This window comes from Dreissena polymorpha, chromosome 1, assembly GCF_020536995.1.
Source record: "Dreissena polymorpha isolate Duluth1 chromosome 1, UMN_Dpol_1.0, whole genome shotgun sequence".
Taxonomy (NCBI): domain Eukaryota; kingdom Metazoa; phylum Mollusca; class Bivalvia; order Myida; family Dreissenidae; genus Dreissena; species Dreissena polymorpha.
The window spans coordinates 53,592,085-53,596,745 of NC_068355.1; positions in this window are offsets into that span (position 1 = coordinate 53,592,085).

Genomic DNA, 4,661 nt, shown 5'->3' on the forward strand with positions numbered 1-4,661 from the left:
TAATTTCTGATCGCAACAATAACATTAATTAGTTTGATCAATTAATATAATTATGTTTTTTTTTTTAATTTGAGTCATTTTTATAAAATGTAATTATAAAGAATTTAAGTAAATGCTTTTTAAGGAATAACAATTCATTTATGTAACCAAGTGTTCTTGGTATATTATCTCTTTATATTTTAAAAACAATATGATTAGAATTAAACTTTAGCAAGAGCACGAAGTGCCAGAAGATTGTTTTAGGGCTACACACCACAAACAATATAACCACGCCGACACCACATATGTTTTGTTGTATATGTTTACATAATGTTTATAAAATACATGTATTACATATATGAGTCATATACGCATTTTAGACGGACCGCTCTTTACCCGGGTTACTCGTGATACCTCCCCGAATGGGAGACAACTTCTTAGTTACGAAAATCTGCTCCGGTTCATTTTAACAGCAGTTAAGTTCATAGAGTACATGACGTAGCGTGTGACGAAAGGAAAGTTTAACGAGTTCATAAATTCATTTGAAAATAGTGATATAATGGCATAAGGGTCTTTATTTAACTATGCTAAAATAATTATTAAAGACCCTAGATGCAAAATCGCCAATTATTGAGTTAAATGGATATATATTAGATGGATTTTAAAGGATAATTGAAGGTAATGTACTAATTCGAACGTGTTTTGGTTTTTGTTTGTACTTTTGTCGTTCCCTGTTCTCGGGGAAATGATTTTAACATGGGGGACATTGATACATTGGATCACACACGGCATACCCATAACATTATATAAAAAAACACGTTCTACGCGTCCTTAAATTCGTCGTCCGAAGTCGGAAAACGTATTGCCCTGCATATTAAGTCAAATTAAGTGTCAGTCGCTGCAATTGTCTGTTTACTCGTCGATAGTGTACTTGTAGAATCTATGTTGACATCGACATCATTTTGTCAGGAGCAATCGCCGCCATATTGTATTTTGATCATTTTCTTTCGAAAATAAAATGAATTATATTCAAGTAAAATCTTCTTTTCGTGGTCGTAATGTGTTACAGTTCGCATGCTGCGTAAAATTGAATCGAGGCATATGGTGATAGTTTAACTAGTTTTACAGTTTGTGTGTGAATTTTTTAAAGACTATTTTGCGTACCAGAACAAATACATTTATATCACTACGCATGGTTACATTCGTTAGATTTTAAGCGATTTTTAAGAATTAATTAAAATAATTGTTAGGTTAAGGTTATTAGATCTAGTTATGTTAAATGTCACGTTGAAAAAAATCAAATGGGATAAATAGAATACTAGGATTAGCGTTGAATACAGAGACGTTTATGTTGCTCGGCTCGCGCTCCCGGCGTTCTAAGCCTCGCAACATAAACTTCTCTGTATTCAACGCTAACCTAGTATTCTCTATGTAAGTTTATACTAGGTTAGAAGTATATATTATCACCACTTATCAGCTTACCATGGTATGTCATGATGGTGGAATGTTCTCTTTTGTTGGTTAATTATTTGTGCGATAATGTCACAATTCACAGTATTGGATAATATTCGACAACAAATCAGATTGGTGGTGGCAATATAGATTTTAACATGCATAATAATTGGCATGTATAAGTCTCATAAGTCTCTTATAACTCATTCTATGAGCGGCCAATGATTTATCTTATTGTTTTCTATATGCAAATCTGTGATAAATGTAAATATTGGATGAGAATATAATAAATAATAAATCTAAATCTATAAAAGGACTTGTAAAGATAACAGTTGATAAACGATTGGCCGATACTTCTAGTTTGTTTTTGTCAATGAACGTGAGCACTTCGTATGAACGAAATTAAAGACACTATTGTTGACCTTTAGAAAGTCCACAGGTGAGGACTCGCTCTTATGACTAATGACGTAATTAATTTGTTATAACCTTTTAACCAGACAACACCTACCGGTATTATCAGTACTAACGCATGTACATGTAAATAGGTTATGCTCAAAGGTTATAACGTAGAATGTAAAAGGCAATTTTGCAAGAACACGCTGGCTTTTTGCTCGATTGTGCGTTTAAAAACAAAGTACCGTAACAGGCCTTTTTTTAGAAAACAAAAATATATGATTTGACGTTTACCGCTTTCATAAAGTGACGCACGAGCTGACGCATGGGACATCATCGAGCTAGCTGATATTAGGTGGCTAGGATTCGGGGAAACATCAACAGACAAATGGCATAAGATATGGTTCAGTGGTGAGGATTCTATACATCACCACGGGGTTGCTTTCATCGTTAGGAAAGAGTGACAAAAAGCGTCATCAGTTGCACCACAGTCTCCAACAGACTACTTTCTATTCGTATATTAGCGAAACATCACAACATCACAATCATTCAGGTCTATGAAACAGCAGCTGATTAGAAACAAGAGGGGATTGAACAGCTCTACGAATAATTAGATCGCATCATAGTCAAGGTCCCCAAGAAAGACATCCTCATTGTCCATTGCGACTAGAACGCCAATGTTGGACCAGACGCATACAAAGACTGGTCAGGGACAGTAGGTAAACTTAGCTTAGAAGAGACCAACGACAAAGGTTTGACTTCTTGAGTTCAGACGCCACAAACTCCCCTGGTCAACACGCTACACCCACACAAACCGTCCAAAACAGCGGCATGGCATGCTCCAAACGGGCTAGTACACAACCAGATCGTTTTCATTCTGGCGCCGCAACGGTACAAGTCCAGCATCAACACGGCGAACACAAGAACATTTCCTGACGCAGACATCGGCAGTGACCATGACTAAGTGCTCAACACCATCAAGCTGAAATTAAAGAGCAAGTGCATCACGAAGAACCCTTGCGTTAGATTTGATCTGAAGATATTGTAAGGTCCATTGATAGCAGAGGTACTATAAGCATAGATAGGTGGCAAGTTTGCAGCCCTGCACGTCTTAGACAATCACATCGACACCATAACCAACAACATCAGGGCCGGATCCAGAGAGGACCCAGTTTGGGGGGGGGGGGGCTCAAGATTTGTTGCGCACATCTAGGTTTTGGTTCTTATATCGTCTGTGGTGCGTTTTTGGGCTATTTCTGAGCAAAATAAAGACTATTTTTATACTTGATAATGGTGCTTTCAACATAAAGAAGTAAAAGAAAATGCTGTGTATAAATAATGTTAATTGTTTATTTCCAATTGTGATTGGCATTCAATTGTTCAACAGGTAACAAATACAAACAAACAAAAAAATCACAATTTTCAAACTGTCATCAGGAAAATGTACAAGCTATCACTCTCTTTAAGTTAAGACAAGTCATTGTCATCATTGCTTAAATCAGACTCCAAAATACAAGGCAGTTTCATTTTTCTTGGATTCTGTATTGCAAATTGCTTGACAATGTCACTAACATTCACATGAATGTCCCTGTGCACTGACATCAGACAAAGACCAGTGAGTCTTTCTTCCCCCGCTGTTTATATTAAGCGTGATAAAATATGTTTGTTATTAATTGAAAATTCAAATGCTGACAAAAGTGCATAAAATATTCAATAAAGTTCAATTACTGTCATTAAATTAATTTCTACAATGCTTATATAGAGCAGAACATGCATATTTAATTGAATTGTCTATATTATCATACTATCAGTATAAAGAAAGTTGTTAATAAATTTAAACTCAATCTTTTTGTTCTTTCATTGCAATATTTTAGAGTTAAAAATTTAACAAACTGAATAAACTTAAAGGGGCCTTTTCACAGATTTTGGCATATTTTGAAGTTTGTCATTAAATGCTTTATATTGATAAATGTAAACATTGGATCTTAAAAGCTCCAGAAAAAAATCAAGAATAAATTAAAACAAGGAAAAAAAAGTAGCCGGTACCAGGGCTCGAACCAGTGACCCCCGGAGTCCTGGAGTTAGTCTGAAGTAAAAACGCATTAGCCCTCTCGGCTATTCCGCCGAGCATACACGGTATTTGTATTTTATACCTTATATAAGCAATCTTCGTAGTTTCGTAAATTTAAACGACAAAAACAGAACTCTCCAAATTATTCAATCGTTTCGCGTTGCAACGCTTTATAATTTGTAGGTTTTCAAATCGTCAAAAGATACATATAATGGCTATATTGCACTATGGTAAATGTTCAGTAATACGGTTTCCTCACAAATATCATAACTAAAACGAAAATTTGCGAATCTGAAACAACTTTTTTCAATTTTGTCAATTTACCAAACCGTGAAAAGATCCCTTTAACGCAGTTAACGGATTATAATACCAAAATATTTATCCATAAATTCTCACCTTAGGCTAAATAACTTTTGCTCCGAATCTGTCTCTGTGTTTTTTGGTTTTTGGGATGGACCAAAAAATCGATCCAGCGTTGTTGCCTTTCGCTTCATTGTGATGAAGAAAATGCTGTGAAACGCTGTATTATATACCGCAAGAAACGTCTCCATATATAACGTCCCCATGGTTATGACAATACACTGTTAATTGGTATACTTGCCTTCAAAACAACGTTAAAGATCAACCAGACGCTTATTGAATGTAAATGACAGACGCTCACTGTTATATGGACGCTTTTAATCTACGGCCGCAAAGAGTTTTTGCTACGGTGATAATTGAGTGTTGACGTCTAAAAGGAGCCCCCTGTGGATAGTAGACGGTAAGG